The sequence below is a fragment of the Schistocerca serialis genome, chromosome 9 (genome assembly GCF_023864345.2).
Source record: "Schistocerca serialis cubense isolate TAMUIC-IGC-003099 chromosome 9, iqSchSeri2.2, whole genome shotgun sequence".
In the NCBI taxonomy this organism is placed as follows: domain Eukaryota; kingdom Metazoa; phylum Arthropoda; class Insecta; order Orthoptera; family Acrididae; genus Schistocerca; species Schistocerca serialis.
In genome coordinates, this window is record NC_064646.1 from 348,089,151 (window position 1) to 348,109,749 (window position 20,599).

A 20,599-nucleotide genomic window follows, 5' to 3' on the forward strand; every position below is an offset into this window, starting at 1 on the left:
GTGAGTTGATGTCAGTCATTAATGCCTTTACGGCGAAAAAGACACCATTATCAACACCTCACTGAGTTTGAACGAGGTCGTGTAATACGGCTACAAGAAGCTGGACGTTTCTTCTGGGATACTGCACAAAGGCTTGGCAGGAATGTAGCCACAGTACGTGAATGCTGGCAGTGGTGATCAAGAGAATGTACAGTCGCAAGAAGACCCGGGTCCTGACGGCCACTTGGCACCACCGAGAGGGAAAACGATTGTGTTCGGTGTACGACTCTGGCGCATCGTACTGCATCTGCAGCAGCAATCTGAGCAGCAGTTGGCACCACAGTTACACAACAAATTGTTACAAATACACTCCTGGAAATTGAAATAAGAACACCGTGAATTCATTGTCCCAGGAAGGGGAAACTTTATTGACACATTCCTGGGGTCAGATACATCACATGATCACACTGACAGGACCACAGGCACATAGACACAGGCAACAGAGCATGCACAATGTCGGCACTAGTACAGTGTATATCCACCTTTCGCAGCAATGCAGGCTGCTATTCTCCCATGGAGACGATCGTAGAGATGCTGGATGTAGTCCTGTGGAACGGCTTGCCATGCCATTTCCACCTGGCGCCTCAGTTGGACCAGCGTTCGTGCTGGACGTGCAGACCGCGTGAGACGACGCTTCATCCAGTCCCAAACATGCTCAATGGGGGACAGATCCGGAGATCTTGCTGGCCAGGGTAGTTGACTTACACGTTCTAGAGCACGTTGGGTGGCACGGGATACATGCGGACGTGCACTGTCCTGTCGGAACAGCAAGTTCCCTTGCCGGTCTAGGAATGGTAGAACGATGGGTTCGATGACGGTTTGGATGTACCGTGCACTATTCAGTGTCCCCTCGACGATCACCAGTGGTGTACGGCCAGTGTAGGAGATCGCTCCCCACACCATGATGCCGGGTGTTGGCCCTGTGTGCCTCGGTCGTATGCAGTCCTGATTGTGGCGCTCACCTGCACGGCGCCAAACACGCATACGACCATCATTGGCACCAAGCCAGAAGCGACTCTCATCGCTGAAGACGACACGTCTCCATTCGTCCCTCTGCAGGGACAGCTCCGAACCAGACATCCCGCAGCGTTCATTCCACTGACACCGCCGTCAATTTGAGACTTCAGTGGTGTCAAGCGAGAGCCAATTGGAGGGCAGGGTGAGGATCTGTTGTGTTTTCTGATGAAATCTTGGTCTGCCTCGGTCCAGTGATGGCTGTGTGTTGATTAGGAGCAGGCCAGTTGAGGGCCTGCAGCCAACCTGTCTGGGTGCTAGACACACTGGACTACGGCTTTAGTTAGAGTCTAGAGTGCGATTTCGTATCACGGCAAGAGCGCTCTCGTGATTATCACAGACACCCTGACTCCCAGTTTGTACGACAGTCTGGTGATTAGACCTGTTGTGCTACCGTTCAACGACGATTCAACTCCGCATCCAGCATCCTTCCCTAATCAACCGACCAATGCTACAATTCAACTGCATTACAGGGAGTGTTTTCAACGGGATAACGCTCGCCCAGATACCGCTGTTGTAGCGCAAGACGCTAGGCGCTTCAGTCCGGAACTACGCGGCTGCTACGGTCGCAGGTTCGAATCCTGCCTCGTGCATGGATGTGTGTGATGTCCTTAGGTTAGTTACGTTTAAGCAGTTCTAAGTCTAGGGGACTGATGACCTCGGATATTAAGTCCCACAGTGCTTAGAGCCATTTGAACCATCTTTAATCCCAAAACACGTGTTGCCGTGGCCTGCTCGATCACTAAATCTGTCTCTAATCGAGCACATATGGGACATCATCGAACGACAACTCCAGCGTCATCCACAAACAGAATTCACCGTCTCTGTATTGACAGACCAATTGCAAAAGGCATGGAACTCCGTCCCATAAACTGACATCCGGCACCTGTACAACGCAATGCATACACATTTGCCAGCTTCCATTCAACATTCTGGCGGTTACACTGGTTATTAATGTACTACCATTTCACATTTGAATTGGTTTGTCTCGCGCTTATATTAAGATGTGATCTTGCAATGTTAATTCCTTAAATGTGTTACTTACGCAACTGTATTCCCGAAACTTCATTAATCTACCTTGATTTGTTTTGGTATCGCGATTTTTCTCCGTCAGTATAATACGAAGGACGTTCCGAAAGTAAGTTTCGTTACGGTTTTTCACTCGGAAACTTGATTGCCAAAAACAACTGCACCTTGGCATCAAAACACTACACCTTGCACTATTTTTCGACGCAGTAGCCACCGACATTGAGACATTTGTCGCAGTGTACAATCAGTACCCTGCGATTCAAGGAATTATCGCACAGCCTGCCCCATTTCAGCACTGGTTTGAAAGTGACGCCCCGCCGAGAATACGGCTTTCAACGCAGGGGACATATGAAAGTCCATTGCGTCTAGATTGGAGCTGTAGGTCGGGTGATCCAGTCTCTCCCATCCGAAGCAACTAATTTGATCCTGTGTGAGACTTGCCGTGTGTTATTTTGCGTTGTCGTCCAAGTGTACAACACCTTCACTCAAGAGCCCTGGTCTCTTTCACAGAATGGTTAACTCGAATTTGGTGAGGCTGTCACAATAGCGTGTCCCTTTGATGGTTCCTTGCTGGACGAAATCAAGGATAATTACACTTTTTGCGTCCCGAAACACTGTGGCCATAACCTTTACTGCGGAAGGTGACACAATTTCTTCCCCAACTGAGATGCTTCCACGTCATTGACGCGGCCTTCGATACTACGGTAAAGTGATGAAGCCATGTCTTATTCCCTATGATGATTCTCAGCAGGAACTAATTTCGATCTCACGTATACATCAAGTGAACGAAGCTGATTCCAATTCTTGCATTGTTATCCGGGTTCTTGATTTTCGGCACCCACCTTGCAGACACTTTTCGGTAACACGACATGGAGCACGTGACGGGCTTGAACAGGGCCATTACGCAGTGTGGACGCCACGTCTGACACCATTACGCGCCTGTCCAGTAACACCATATCCTGTGCTCTAGTAATGTTGTTTTCATTCCTTGATGTGGAGAGACGCCCACGTCTACCTTCATCCTCAACACTCTGCCGCCCTTCTTTGAACATGTAACACCAGCGACCTACCATTTGAAGAGACATGGCCTCTACATCGTACACTGTCGTAGGCGTTAATGGATGACGGACACATTATTCCCTCATGCCCATTCACAACGGATAAAAGCGCACACATCCGTTGGCGACCGCATTGTCAGAATTTTCTCTTCTTCGGCGCTCTACGCATACGTCATTCTTCTTCCGCTGACGCCCCTTCCGTCGTTTAACCAGCAACAGGTGTCTATTGATGAGGTGTTTCTTTTGTCACCTGGTGTACCGTCTTCTCTTTCAAAAGCAATGATGAGACTTATTTTAGGAACGTCTCTCACAGAACAGAGCATGGAGACAGGCACAAGTAAAGAGGATATTTGCATGAAGCAACTTGATAGATGTTTCCTCATCGGCTTGTATACTGCACACGCCATTTTAGGTATGTACCGGAGGGTTCAAAATGTACCATTGTTGACCACCGCCCCTTTCCTTATTCTAACTGTGAATGGCGTGCGGGGAAAGCGACTGTAGTAAGCTTTGTACCAGCTCCAATATCTCTAAGGTTATTTAGGTGGTCTTTCTTTGACATCCACTATCTGATCAAAACTACCCAGAAATATATTAGTGGACGTTAATTTGGTGCGACCCCACCCTTCGCCCTCAGACAATTTCACTGATATGTCTAAATGTCTATGGAGAAATGGCAGCCCATTCTTCCTCAAGAGCCGAAATCAGAGGAGATAGTGATGTTGGGCGTTAGGGTCTGGATCGAAGTCGATGCTCTTACTCTTTCCAAAAGTATCCCATTTGGTTCAGGTTGGAGCTCCGAGTCCATTTCAGAAATATGATACTCTACAAAGCGTTGCCTCAGAGACGCTGCTTTACGACAGGGTACACTGTGATGCTGGCGCAATCATCGTGTCCGAACTGTCCCTCTGCTGTACGCAGTACATAATGATGTGTAAAATTTGATCACATTCTTCCACACGGACCGTTTCTTAATCTCAATAATAATATATAATGATAGGTACCGTTCTCCAGGTATTTGCCAAACTAGAACCAATCCATTAGTTTACCACAGGGTATACTGTGATTCTTTACTCCAAATCACTCGTTTCCAGTCATCCAGTGTCCGGTGGGGTCACTATTTACACCTCCTGAAGAGTCACTTTACACTCGACGATTGTACCCCATACTTTTTAACTTCGTACGCACAGTCACTGTGCTAGCTGGGCTTCTGGTAACACTTTGCAACTCATAAGAGATTGTTTATGCTGTTTTCATGCGATTTTTACGACTGCCCTCCGCAATGGTCGACTGTCCCTGTCCGTCAGTACGTGATGTTTGCCTTGCCTTTGTTTAGATGTCATTGTTCCTTTACGTTTCCATTTCACAAACACATCACCACAGCTGCTTTAGAAGAAATGAAACGTCCCTGACGGATTTGTTACTAAGGTCCAGTACACAATCGAAGTCACTGAGGTCTGAACAACCATCTCGGCTGTTACTCCTTCTCTACTGACGACACAGTACTGTTCGCCTCCTTTTATACGGGCGCGTTCGCCTCTTGTGACATCTAATGGTGAATTCGCATTGCATAGGGGTCGCCGGATCCTTCTAATCGTATCTGCACAATGGTGGAAAAGTAGACGGTACGCTGTGTGTGTTTTGTTCCGAAACAAACGTGTCCACTCACTCACGATATTTGCTCTTGCCTACATAATGTCTACATTATTGATTGTCCTGAAGCTTGCGTTGAGTACTGCTAGGTTCTGTCTCGTGTTTGCTTTAAAAATTTGGAGATTTGTGGTAAGATCTTATGGGACCAAACTGCTGAGATCATCGGTCCCTAAGCTTACACACTACTTAAGGGGAGATTTACTATCTTTTGGTTCAAAAAATCGATTTTTTTAAATTGCATTTTTGGATCCATAAAAGTTTTTAGAATCCACCCCTGAAACGGTTTTTCCGAATACGGAACGGAAATGTTTGTTATTCACGGTTGAACAAAAAAATGCACCTGCCTGAAATCGGCCTTTTTCACGCACCAGTTTTTTTCTTTCGGAGGACGAGTTATTGTACCGTTGCTAGGGAGGAAACACACAAAACTCAAATGAAAGTTTGAAAGCGTGTGTTTGTAAGTTAGCCCCCAAGCATTTGCATTCTGGTGCGAAGACTGTGGAGATTGCGACTTTCCTGGCAGTGAGCAGCTTCAACGAAGGGTATTCAGCAATTCTGAAGACCATGACAACGATGGACGTCACCCTGGGACTCTATTCGACGCACGTCGCCAAGCATTCGGAAGACCACAGGATTCAAGCGGTCGAAAACCGCTTGTCACCGGCCGTACGAGCGGCTCTGGAACAGTGCAAGATGGCCCAGATCGAGAAGAACGCCCTCTATGAGGAAGAAGAAGGACTATTTTATGGACCCGGAATAGCAGATTGAACGTAAGTTGCATAATATTGCATTTATATGTGGTCAAAACTTCCAACACGTTTTTCTCTAAATGACTTTTTGTATCGCGCGGTACGGTAACTTCAAATCTACTGAACCGATTGGCATGATTCTTTGTTTCCGACGAAGCTAACTAAATTGTATAGCGGTTGTACCACTTTTATTCCGATCCATCAACTACAAATATTTTTACTTGGCCGACGAAGTCGAAAAATCTATGAAAAAACCCTATTTTTCTTCAAATGGCCACCATTTTGTTTCATATGGTCCAAATAGCTTAAGCGAGGTACAATTCCTAAAGAATCTTATATACTTAGCTAACGTCAACTCAATTTTGATTTCAGACGAGCCGGCTGACCTGTGACAGACCGCGCGTGCAGGTCTACATCGAAATTTTGTTTCGTTCCGACGGCACTTCCGCCTTTGCTCTTCGACATTTCTGGTCGAAAAAATTCCAGTTTGCTGAGGAAATATCAATAAACATTTTGACCAAATTTGACATTGATATCTATAACACATACCGAGAAAAAATTCTCAAAGGACAAGCTTTTTTCGGGCCAAAGATAGTAAACCTCCCCTTAATCTAACTTAAACTAACTTATACTAAGGACACCACCCACACCCATGCCCGAGGGAGGACTCGAAACTCTAACGGGAGGAGCCGCGCGAACCGTGCAAGACGTGTGTTTGTTTTACCGGTGTGTTTGTTATACATTAACAGTGTGGATACGTTAGCTGCTGAGGACGTGCCCGATATGTACTCCGGGTATGGACTCAACTGAATGAAATGAAAGAGCGGCAAAACTGCTCTGTGTTGATTTGTGACGACAACTTCGTCATCACAATCGTTTTGCATCTGAAGACTGCTGTTGTATTTCTCTATTTTGTGTTATATGTTTTGGTTATTGTATGTTACAGTCCTTTATCACGGTTGTGAAACTATCTGCACAGTAATAAAGATAATTTGGGTAGAAAACTGAATAAATCATAATTACACTATTACTCTGCAACGAGCCGTCAGAGACCACAGCCCGCTTATACCAAAATACTCGGAAAATATCCCTGAACAACCTCCGTAATTTTCTCTGTGGATTTCTGCATCACGCTGTACATTGTGAACAGTAATATTCTTGTAACATTCTCTTGGGATACGCCTGAAACTAGTTTTACGTCTGGGAATATCTCTTCTTTCTCTCGCCTCCTTCCCACCCCCCACCCCCCACCCCTTCCACCCATATTAGCCAGTTTAGCGTCCTGTGGCCACTGTGCTCGTTATAAACGAATTAAGATAGCTGTGTACATCGTCCACCTTTCTAATGGTGGGCTTACGGATGCAAATGCTCAAATAATGTTAGGCCTTCAATTACGAGTTCAGCGTTTTCTCTTTGCTTTTACAAGCGGTGCGCTCATTATTTTGTGGGACTTCTGTTTGGGGCAACCTTCTCCGAATGTGCCCGATACTTCTTTTTGCTGCTTTCCTGAATTTATGCCGTCAGTTGCGGGAGCCAGAATTCTGAAACTCCCGCAGCCACGTTCTGATTCCGCATACAAAACATTAAAGGTTCTACAACACGATGTTCCTAACGTGTGTACATCTGGATCAGCACCCCAAGCCTGTGTTCGGAACTGCAGACCGTTTAATGTCGCTCGATTACACGCGGGATGTTCATGGCAATAACTGACCGCACGGTTCCGCACAAAGTCGACATCATGGAATTAAACAGACCAGAAAAAAAAACGCTGTACCCCCACAGTAAGCAAAATGTGTCATTTCGATTTTAAGTGATACCGCTGCTTATATTATCAACCATCATCACACAAGACATGAAGAATACTGTGCATCTATGGAATGCGAAAAGCAAAGATGGCGAAGAGGTTACGTTGACACGTATGGTAACATGTTGAAACTTATGGTGCAGATGTGAATCAGTTTGTGTAAGTCACTACTTAGTACAAAACAACGTATCACAAGAACATGGAAAACCAGCAAAACTTACAGAATTATCCTACGTTAATATCATTATTATTTCTTATATTTTCTTTTTGGCAAGGACCCAATTTTAGTTTCTACAAGAAGACATTTTAAATCATCAAGAGATTATTTACATCTACCTGAAGACATATATCACTTACCATACTAACGTGACACTATTTTTTTAGTTATGGAAAACGTTAAGAAAAATACAATAAGATGGAAAAGAAAATTTCTCTATCACAACTATCCAGAACAAAGCTATTCTGTGAGCAATAGCAGGGTATTGCTTGAAATTTTATAGCTCCTGTCTCTACCATTACAAATATCAACACCCTATACTTATATGCAAGACTAACATAACTTTCAACAAGAATATTTTCAAGATTTGAAAACTAACCAGCCCATTGTGGATTAGGGCATTGATGTGAGGAATATTAAAGATTCTAAAAGACTATTTCCTACGATCCATGTATTGCCATCTATACACAGGTGATTAATTTATCCTGTGGTTCAATGATGGAAATGGAACAGTTTACTACATGAAAATACCGTGATGGTTCCTTTCAAAGGGCACGGTCGACTTCCTTCCCCATTCTTCCCTAATCCTCTGGACAGATAACCTCGCTATTTGATGCCCTCAACCAAATCAACGATCCAACCAATGACGTGTTTTTATAAATCTCCGGTACACTTGCTTGAAATCTTATGAGAGGCCTGCATCGAATGTTAACGAAAGTCGACAGTTGTTTCTCCGGTCGTCGATATCGTGCGTGACGTGTGCGTCAAAATGACGTCACGTATGCGCGAAGTGTTGTGAAACGAGTGTTACCCGTCAGTGTTGTACAAAACTAAGTCAAAGAAACTAAATAATCGGAATATCGAATACGAGTTACGTGGCGGACAGTAACGAGGTTTTCAAGCGCTTATCTTACAGATAAGGAATGAATGAAGATTGCGTTTAATGTTCCGTCCACATCGAAGTCATTAGCAACGGAGCACAGCTCGGAGTGTGTCAAGGATGGGGAAGGAAATGGCCGTGACCTTTTCAAAGGAACCATCCTTGCATTTGCCTGGAGCGATTTAGGGAAATTACGAAAACCTAAATCAAGTCGGCCGGACGAGGGTTTGAACAGTCTTCTCTCGAATGCGATTCCATTGTGCTCACCACTGCGCCACATCGCTCGTTACCATAATGTCCATGTGACGTGAAAAGTGCCGTCTAAGTTTGCGCACACCTTTGTCTCGCTGGTTAATGCGCCATCACGGTGCTCGTAAACAGACACACGGCTACTGCTGCAGCCGCTTCACTGCATGTGAGCAGAGGAACTCTCCCACGAGAGGACAACGCCGCAGACGGCCATGGTTTAGCCTTTTATCGTCTCGCCTCGCTGTTTGACGCTTCATGCGGGGCGAACGCCATATTCACGACGTTGACGTCATCCGACGCATATTCGTCTTGTAACCGTGGCAGCGGCTAACAGCATGCGATCCGAGAGTGTGGCTGAGACAAATGACACTGCACTTCACACGCAACTTAGCATTTTACAGTTTTATGACATGTACACGCGACGAACTGTGTACCGCAGAATCGACTTCATTATCCACACTAATATTATAGATGCGAAAGTAAGATCGCCTGTTACGTTTCTACTAGTAAACTGCTGATTTCGATGAAATTTGGTATGCAGATAGCCTGGACACTGAGGAAGAATATAGCCCACTTTAGAAAGTGTGGCCGGCCGGGGTGGCCGAACGGTTCTAGGCGCTTCAGTCCGGAACCGCGCTGCTGCTATGGTCGCAGGTTCGAATCCTGCCTCGGGCATGGATGTGTGTGATGTCCTTAGGTTAGTTAGGTTTAAGTAGTTCTAAGTTGTAGAGGACTGATGATGGGTTCAAATGGCTCTGAGCACTATGGGACTTAACATCTGTGGTCACCAGTCCCCTAGAACTTTGAACTACTTAAACCTAATTAACCTAAGGACATCACACACGTCCATGCCCGAGGCAGGATTCGAACCTGCGACCGTAGCAGTCGCGCGGTTCCAAACTGAAGCGCCTAGAGCCTCTCGGCTACATCGGCCGGCAGGACTGATGACCTGAGATAAGTCCCATAGTGTTCAGAGCCATTTGAACCATTTTTGGGGCGTGCGTAGCTGGGAATGATTTGGGACCCCTGATACGTCTGGATACGACTCTGGCAGTTGACAAGTACGTAAGCATCCTGTCTGATCACCTGCATCCATTCATGTCCACTGTGCATTCCGACAGGCTTGGGGAATTCCAGCAGGACAATGCGACACCCCACACGTCCAGAATTACTACAGAGTGGTTCCACGAACACTCCTCTGAGTTTAAACACTCCCGTTGGCCACCAAACGCCCCAGACGTGAACACTATTCAGCATATTTGGATGCTTCGCAACGTGCTGTTCAGAAAAGATCTCCATCCCCTCGTACTCTTACGGATCTATGGACAGCCTTGTAGGATTCAAGGTGTCAGTTCCCTCCAGCACTACTTCAGACATTTTTCTAGTCCATGTCACGCCGTGTTGCGGCACTTATGCGTGCTCGCGGGGACCCTACACGGTATTAGGCACGTGTATCAGTTTCTTTGGTCCTTAAGTGTACATAATTACAGAAACGAGAGAAGCCTTATAATAATAATCCCCAACGCACAGAGGAGCCGAAATCTGTAAACAGATCTTGGCTGCCGCCATTTTGAGAGGAATTAATAAATTGTTCAAAGTGGTTAAAAGATTCAAGTTTAAACGAAGCGTCTTCTTCGTCTTGAGGCGCGCACTAACACCGGACATCCCGCCGTCCCAGCGGTCGATTCTGCGCCAGGTTAGGAAACTCCTGAGGCAAAAGGAAGCGGTCACTTCTATGGCCCAGCAGGTGACAGTTAGCAGCTTGACCACCGAGCAAGTTGGCACCGGAACTACTTTCTTCAGCCGCACACACAACAGTGTGAAGTGCCGACCAGCTCACAAAAGGCCTGAACGTCGCCGCTACAGCCCATTCTCGAACGTCTTCTCGTAAGGTCCATCAGCTGTCTTCTCGCCCACAGATACGTTCCGCCATACGACGGTAAAGCTTAACGGTTCGTGACTTCGGGCACTGTCTAATAATGATGGTCGCATTCGATCGCCGTTTCCGTCGTATGGCGATTGCGAGTACTTCGCGATACTACAGCAGCGCCACATAATTCTACCTCCCCCCCCCCCCCCCTTCCCCGGTCAGCGCTTTTGTTGCCGAAACTTAGTTCTCATGGTTCAGGATTCTCTCCCAGAAGTGTTCTCAGCTGAAGTTGTGTAGGTATTGGTAAATGCTATTTGTATACAGGGTGGAGCAGAGGAAACGCATGTTTTTCACTGTTGAATGACTGGGACACAGTTTGATAAAAATAATAAAAACAAGCATTAAGTGATGGATTTTTTAATGCGGTTTTGAAATATACATACTTTAATTAGGTTCGAAAAACAATGTCTTGGAGATGACGTCCTTCTTGCTGAATATAAATTTGGATCATCTCCCGAAAGTTACGCATGGCTCTCTCCAACATTTCATTCGGCACGACTTCAATTTCCTGATGAACGGAATTCTTCAAGTCATCGACTGTGCCGAGGATTGTTCATGTGGACTTTTGATTTTAAATATCCCCACAAAAAGAAGTCGCATATCGACAAATCAGGTGAGAGAGGGGGCCAGTAAACATCACCATATCTCGAAATAACATGTCCTGCGAACATTTGTCGAACCACTTCTATGGATGCTCTCGCCGTGTGAACTATGGCACCGTCCTGCTGAAACCACATTTCTCTCATTTTCACGAAGAAAGCTGTTTAACATTTTAACGCACGCTGTCACAGTAACTGTAGTTCATTCCTCTTCAAAGAAATAGGATCCAACAATCCCCATCTCTGCTATGCAGCACCACACTGTTACTTTTAAACTGTGGAGAGGTCTTTGGTGTAATTCATGAGGGCGCCCAATACCAACAATTTTGAACAATGACATAACCGTCTACATGAAAATTTGCTTCATCACTCATGAAGACTGTAGCATCTGCATCTTCCGTAAAAATTTCGTCCATTACACGACTAAACATTCTGCGTTGCATAAAATGCCCTTCACTAAGCTGCTGGACGATCATTATCTTGTACGGGTGAAGCTTAAGATCATTATTTAAGATGCGGTGAAGCGAACCACGTGACATACCCAGTGCTACAGCCTGTCGTCTAGCCGATCGTTTCGGACTGTCCGCGCGGGATTAGCCGAGCGGTCTAGGGCGCTGCAGTCATGGACTCTGCGGCTGGTCCCAGCGGAGGTTCGAGGCCTCCCTCGGGCATGGGTGTGTGTGTTTGTCCTTAGGATAGTTTAGGTTCAGTAGTGTGTAAGCTTGGGGACTGATGACCTTAGCAGTTAAGTCCCATAAGATTACACACACATTTGAACATTCTTTTTTTTTTGTTTCGTACTAGCAAGAACTGCCGTTCTCACTCGGTCTACATTTTCCGAAGAACGAACTGAACGGGGAAGACCAGGTGGTTTCTTTTCCATCACATATCCATTACTTCTAAACGCTGCAACCCATCGGAGTACAATATTTCGATCAGGCATTGCACCACGACGTCCAACTTTAAACTTGTGACGGAAAAGACGTTGCACTGTGACTACGGAATCACTGTACTGCTCGACAACGAACACATGATGCTCTACGCTCCAACGCTCCGTAGCTACTGAAACTGCATTGTATGGACAGTCTGCCAACATTCATTCAAGGTCAATACCCCCTCTAGTCGCTGTTTGCTAGCGGTTCAAAAAACATGCGTTTCCTTTGCTCCACCCTGTATGTCTCGCTGTGTGTGTGTGACTACGTCAGTGGAGGCTGCCCTCGCTTAAGGGTGCATTATTCCGTGTAGTTTCAGAATATATCTCTCTGTGCTACTTTCTAAATCATTTATTCGTGTTGCGATTTCTACCACCTTCCCCTAGTATCGATTCAAATCAGTGGCTCCCTGCAAGCAGGATTGTAATCCATACCTTCCCACGGTCATGTCTTCCCACGGTCTGATACTGGCTGGAATAATAACATGAGATCCCGATGGACTACAAGTATCAATATTTATCTCGCCCGATAACTGGTGCAAGCTCTTTTCATTCAGGTCGCCTGTGATACGTAAACTGTCGCATTCAGTTTACGTGTGGTGGTGCACGGCAGGATATATTTAACAAAGATGTCCTTTACCAAATACTGCACACAAAATTTCCATAGCCTCGTATAACTCACCCACTGCTACTTGTTGCCTGACGTCAGACTATTAATGCAGTCGACCAGAGCGACGTCCTTGTGCCAACAGAGGCTCTGCAAACGGCTTGAGAGAAAATTAGCCCCCAGCCACTCGACATTGCCCGGAGCTACCAGTGTGTGTGTGTGTGTGTGTGTGTGTGTGTGTGTGTGTGTGTGTGTGTGTGTGGGTGGGTGGGTGGGTGTGGGTGTGTGGCCTTCTGCAAGCTCCTGGGACCCAGGACGACCGCCGTGGGTCGGCGACCTGTTGCTAGTCCGCGTGCATTATTGAAGCCGTGCACTTCACCCTCTGCGGACACCCGCGGGGGCGGACTGCTCCTTAGCGACACCTCCCGCCGCCGACAGTCCACTTGCTGGCCACTGCGTGCTGGATGGCTCGTGAAGGTAGATCCACTTGACAAGATGGGTGTGATCAACATTTCAGTGGAAGCTCACAGCGACACAGCCGTCACCCGCATCGCATCAGACTTACGAAATGCAATAGCAATTACTCATATGCAGTTTAATCTGCAAAAATGCAGTCTGGCAGTGGATGAAGCAGAAATTAGCTTTCATTACCAGAATGACCCCTCAGCCGTAGAGAAGCAACTACAAGAATTTTTAACATGTTGCAGCCCTGTCAGGAACTGTGATAAATTAATACGTCAAAGGTCCGCCTCAGTTGCGAAAAGTAACTGGTCTTTACCCAGGTTTCAGCTAGAGTAATCTAGCCTTCTCCAGAAGCATAAAATAAACTAATACATGCCAGAATAAGACACGGTGAAACATAAAAAGCTAAAGTACCGTAGTACCACGTCAAACTACGTTACTTAGCTAAGGAACAGCCTCGGCTCCACTTCAAGGAAAGCTGTCAGTTAGCCGCGGACGCTACGTTGGAACTGACTGTGGCACAGATGATGACCTAAGCGTAACACACCCAGTCAAACATAAATGTGTAGTTATGTAGTGCCATAACATAACGTTAGTCAAATTTCGCGTTAACAAATCGACTTATTACTCCATGTATAATGGAAATTATTTTATTTCCACTTTCTCCTAACCCTGAGAGGTTCTCGCGTTACGGACATATAACCTCGTTTATCACCCACATCAGATCGTGCAGAACCATATAACTTAGAGGTGATCATTTGGGGCTTTTAATCTAACAAGCTGAACTTAACGTCTAAGTAAATTTTCTTGTCAGTTAATAAGGTCTCGGTTTATAGTTAACGCTCATCCGAATTCTATCTACTTAGTGCCTTGTTGTCTAACAAATTTATGGTTTAACATTATAGGTAATTTCCCAGTACATAACATAAAGACAGCCAATAGTAGGCCCTCTTGACTTTCCGTGCGCGCATGCGCCTGATCCGCCGTTAAGCTCAGTACATATACGCGTGCCACAGTCAGTTCCGACGCAGCGTCCGCGGCTAACCGACCGCTTTCCATGAAGTGGGGGCGGGGCTGTTCATCAGCTAAGTAACGTAGCTTGCCATGGTACCACGGTATGTTTGACCGAGCCTTATTCTGGCATGTATTAGTTTATTTTATGCTTCTGAAGAAGGCTAGATTACTCTAGCTGAAACCTGGGTAAAGACCAGTAACATTTCGCAACTGAGGCGGATCTTGGACGTATTAGAAAACAAATATGTCGCCAGGTTTTGCAAAGAGTGCTGTACGGAATTGGCCCCGTACTTAGCTTGCATTTAACGCGATTCTCTTGCTGCGTGCAAAGTCCCAAGCGACTGCGAAAAGCGCCGGTAACTCCTGTATATAACATGCGTAAGAGAATGGACCCGCAAAATTATAGACTAATACCATTAACATGGCTATGCTGCAGAATTATTGAGTATATTCCCAGTTCGAATATAATGAAGTTCCTTGAGACGGAAAAGCTTCTCTATACAAATCACCTTGGTTTAGAAAGGATCGCTCGTGCGAAACTCAGTTTGCCCTTTTTTCACTTGATATCCTGAAGATCAATAGACAGATTCCATATTCCTTGATTTCCGAAAAGCCTTTGACACGATGTCGCACTGCTGACTGTTAACGACAGTACGAGCGTACAGAATATGTTCCCGTATATGTGAGTGGCTCGAAGTGTTCTTAACCCAGTGATTTGGCACAGTAGTTAGCACACTGGATTCGCAGTCGGCAGGACGAGGGTTCAAAACTGCGGCTGACCATCCAGATTTAGATTTTTCCGTCATTTCCCCAAATCGCACCAGGTAAATGCCGGTTCCTTTGAAAGTGCGGCCGCGCGGGGCAGCCGATTGGTCTTAGGCACCTTGTCACGGTTCGCGCGGCTCCCCCCGTCGAAGGTTCGAGTCCTCCCTCGGTCATAGGTGTGTGTGTTATCCTTAGTGTAAGTTAAAGTTAGATTAAGTAGTGTGTAAACCTAGGAACCCATGATCTCGGCAGTTTGGTCTCATAGGAACTACCACAAATTTCCGAAATTTTCCTTTGAAAGTGCACAACCCATTTCTTTCCCCATCGTTGACACAATCCGACCTAGCGTTCCGTCTCTACTGACCACGATGTCACGGGACGTTAAACCCAGTCTTTCTTCCTTCCTTTTCGAAGGCTCCTTAAGTAATAGCACCCAGTAAGTTGTCGACGGCTAGTGTTCGTAAGAGACAAGGGTATCTTCAGGAGCGCCCCAGGAAAGCGCAATAGGACCGCTCTTTCTCTCTCTCTCTCTCTCTCTCTCTCTCTCTCATATAAATGATCTGACGGACAGGGTGAGAAGCAGTCTGCGGCTGTCTGCTGCTGATGATGATGATGTTTGGTTGGTGGGGTGCTCAACTGCGCGGTCATCAGCGCCCGTACAAAGTCCCAATTTTTACACAGTCCAGTTTTTTTACACAGACCAATATAACCACTATCACGAACGATGATGATGATGATGATGGAATGATGAGGACAACACAAGCACCCAGTCCCCGGTCAGAGAAAATCCACAACCCATCTGGGCTGTTTGCTGATGATGCTGTGGTGTACGGGAGGGTGACGTCGTTGAGTCACTTAGAAAAAAAATTATAGTTGGTATGTTGAATGGCAGCCAGCTATAAATGTAGAAAAATGTAAGATAATGCAGATGAGTAGGAAAAACAATCTCATAATGTTCAAATATAGCATTAGTAGTATACTACTTGACAGAGTAAGGCCGATTAAACATCTACGCTTATTGTTGCAAAACGATATGAAATGGAAAGAGCTTGTAAGGATTGTAATGGGAAAAGCGAATGGTCGACTTCTATTTGTTGGGAGAATTTTGGAAAAATGTGGTTCACGTGTAATAGAGACAGCATATAGAACACTAAAAAAATGGTTCAAATGGCTCTGAGCACTATGGGACTCAACTGCTGAGGTCATTAGTCCCCTAGAACTTAGAACTAGTTAAACCTAACTAACCTAAGGACATCACAAACATCCATGCCCGAGGCAGGATTCGAACCTGCGACCGTAGCGGTCTTGCGGTTCCAGACTGCAGCGCCTTTAACCGCACGGCCACTTCGGCCGGCTAGAACACTAGTGCAACCCATTTTTGAGTACTGGTCGAATGTTTGTGATGCCCACCACGTCGGATTAAAGGAAGACACGGAAGAAATTAATAGGTAGGCTAAAATCAAACAATGGAAAATCTAGGATGGAATGTAACAAAATTATGAAAAGGATTGTTGCTATTCAGCGGAGATGCTGAGCCGCAGATAGGCACTATCAAAAGACCGTCACAAGACAAGCTTTCGACCATCAAGGCCCTTGTCTAAATAGACGACACACACACACACACACACACACACACACACACACACACACACAAACGCAAACGCCACTCTCACACACGACCGCAGTGTCTGGCAGCTGTAGCCACACTCAAGAGTGTGCGTAATTCCTTCGTGGTGCGTCTTTTTTAGTGCACTGCCGATTCGTAAAATGTACGATAAGTTTTGAAGTGGGCACGAAATTTCCTTCAAAGTCGTTTGAAATTTCCTAAAAAAAAATCCATTTTATTTTGCTGGGTTGGCGAACACGGTTGTAAAAAGTAATAGTGGATTCAAGTATGGTTGCTAATACATTAGTATACATTCATAGTGATTTAATATGCAACCAAAAAGCTATTTTAAGTTATTAATATTGTACATTAAAATAGCGCTAGTTTTCAGGCAGCTTAATGTTGATATTTGAAATATGTTTTAACATTGTTTTTGTTACCTCACGTCCTGTATACTGGTGGGGAGACGGTTATCTTTAAATAGGTTTTAGAGAGACGCCAAACGGCAATTCAGAGTGAATTAATGTCGTGGTACTTCGTGTACGCTTGCAATACTTGTAATTCCTGTCAAATGGCTCTGAGCACTACGGGACTCAACATCTATGGTCATCAGTCCCCTAGAGCTTAGAACTACTTAAACCTAACTAACCTAAGGACATCACACAACACCCAGTCATCACGAGGCAGAGAAAATCCCTGACCCCGCCGGGAATCGAAATTCCTGTCAATACCACCAAAATGTAATAATGCATAGACATGTCCCATATCAGTTGTTACCTTGACGTCTGTTGTAAGTTGTATACTAAATAAACATTGTGCCATGAAAAATGTTTGGGTTATGAACATTTTGCCAGTATCCCGCCCTCGGATTCGGAAGGACGACGGTTCAAACCCGCGTCCGTCCATCCTGATTTAGGTTTTTCGTGATTTCCCTAAATCGCTTCAGGCAAATGCCGGGATGGTTCCTTTGAAAGGGCACGGCCGACTTCCTTCTCCATCCTTCCCTAATCCGACGGGACCGAAAATAATTAGCATGACTTTGATATTCCATTTTGACTGACACGCCTTCTTAGGATGAGGAGATTTACTGGTTTTCCATTGGAAATATCCATAGACCAAAGTTTTTATCTCCAGTGACAATTTTGGACATGAAGTGCGGATCTGAACGAGGACGATTCTTCAACTCCGTGCGAAATGACTTATGATTTTCGTTCTGTTCATCATTCAAAAGTCTGGGAACATATATTGCACTGACTACTCTCATTCACAAATTATGGATTAAAATGCTTTGCACCGGCCCTTGCGACATGTTAATTTCTTCGGTAACCTCTCGAATAGTTATTCGTCGATTTGAACAAACAATTTTTTCCACTTTTTCACGTTTTCTTCTAACATTAATGGACTTCCCGAACGTTGCTCGTCTTCTACGACACATTCCCGCTTTTAAACCGCTCATACCACTAGTAAACAGTCTTCAGAGTTACATCAGTATCAACTATACACCAACTTCAACATTTCGTGAGTTACTTTAGCACGTTTTTGCAACTTCAAATAGAACTTAATGTTCGGGCATTGTTCGAAATGCATGATACGCGACAGACGGTGAACACAGTCCCACTCTAGCGTCTCTGGACACTGACTGTCAAGTCAGAACGTATTCCCAACTTGACGCTGCCTGCCTCAGCGGTTCAAGTTATATGGAAATGGCTGTAGCATGAGCAGTTGCCGCTAAAATATGTATTCACGTATTTTTTGATCACACCTCGTACTTCTCAACTCAGTCAACCTGGCGACAAACACATCTCTCCCAACGAGAGACCACTTTAGCGATGGCGTCACTGTAGAATTTTTGGCTCTGTTGACGGAGCGACAACCTCACATCTGCCTGCACCGCTTCATCACTATCAAAGTGAAATCTTCGAAGGTGTCATTTAAAGGTTGGAAACAGATGGAAATCATTTGGCGCCATCTCGGGACTCTATGCGGGATGATCGATGGCAGGGAATCCAAGGCGTCGGACTGATGCGGATGTGGCAGCGCTCGTGTGTGGTCCGGAATTGTCATGCTGAAAGAGGGGGTGCTCCACGTGTAGACAAACTCTTCGAATTCGAAACTCGATGACAGCACGCTGCAACTCACGGAGTTACGCTACAAATCGCCATGTTACACGCTAGCATTCAGAGTCCTCTAGCAACAGAGGGTTACAAATATGCAGAAATGAAGAATACAGATGTAGAATGTTAATAACGTTTGTTTTATTTAGAACGCTTCTAAAAGTGTCCACATAAAAAATTGGGAGGCACTACTTTTCAGAACGCCCTCGTATATGCTGCAGTGGTGGTAGGCTACTGTGTGTTTTGTTTTGTTAAACGCACAATTTACATTTTTCTACATTTAAAGCAAGATGCTAACCTTCGCACCAGTAAGTGACGTGATCAAGTCTGTTTTCGCTACGGTCGGGAGATAGTTTCACTTTGTAGGGTAACAGCTCACGAGGAGAACATGGTAAATGACTGAAACTTCGCTCAGTGGAAGGGGGACCAAGTGAATGTGTGTCTCGACTTATCCGTATATACCCGACCGTTTCTGAAACAATGACGGTCAAAGTTTTCGAAGTATTTTCAATGTACTTTTATGCGCATTTTGCCGCTATTTGACGTCACGTGAAGTGGTGGGTTAGTGGTTAGCGCTGCGGCTTGTTAATCGTGCGCACCGAGTTCGAAAAACGATTATTGTTTCTATTTTTGTTTTTCATTTGTCTCTAGGAGATTACTACACAAATGTTTTCCAGTGTACACTGATATAACGTTGTCCTTATTCGTGTGCTAATTATATGTCAGATGAATGAGTCAAAAATGGGAAAATTATTTGGAACTGTTTTCGATGGAATTTCTGTCGTATACGTTGGTTCATAATCAATCTAAAGCGCCCATTTTCGGAAAAGTGATCCGTTATACATAGTTCGGGGCGAAATTATTGCCACTGTGTTGGCAACGCGCAAAATCTTCACCAATGTTAAAGACGTTTCTTTCGCGAGTGAAACTCATACGAAGAAATCTCACTTCGCGCGATATCCGTGGTGATTGGAATATCTGTGTTGCGAATGTTTCTACGATCAGTATCATCCAAGAGCAGACACCAAATGTTTCTGAAGAATAAACATATGAACAAAATATAAGAATTAACATAATAATTGATGTGACAATGAAATATCAGGATAAGAGAATTTAAAAAAGTCTGTAGCTCTTCAGCGTACCACACACACACACACACACACACACACACGCACACACACACACATTATACATTGAAGCGCTAAAGAAACTGGTATAAGCACGCGTATACAAATACAGAGATATGTAAAAAGGCAGAATACAGCGGCGCGGTCGGCAACTCCTTTATAAGACAAGTGTCTGGCGCAGTGCCGGCCCTGGTGGCCGAGCGGTTCTAGGCGCTTCAGTCTGGAACCGCGCGACCTCTACGGTCGCAGGTTCGAATCATGCCTCGGGCATGGATATGTGTGATGTCCTTAGGTTAGTTAGGTTTAAGTAGTTCTAAGTTCTAGGGGACTGATGACTTCAGATGTTAAGTTCCATAGTGCTTAGAGCCAGTATTCAAATACAGAGATATGTAAACAGGCAGAATACGGCGCTGTGGTCGCTAATGCCTACGTTATACGACAAGTGTCTGGTGCAGTTGTTAGGTCTATTAATGCTGCTACAATAGCAACTTATCAAGATTTAAATAAGTTTGAACGTGGTGTTATAGTCGGCGCACGGACGATGGGACACAGCATCTCCGAGATAGCGAAGGAGTGGGGATTTTGTCGAACGCCCATTTCACGAGTGTACCGTGAATATCAGAAATCCAGTAAAACATCAAATCTCCGACATCGCTGCGGCAGGAGAAATGTCCTGCAAGAACGAGAACAACGACGACTGAAGAGAATCGTTCAACGCGGCAGAAGTGCAACCCTTCTACAAACTGCTCCAG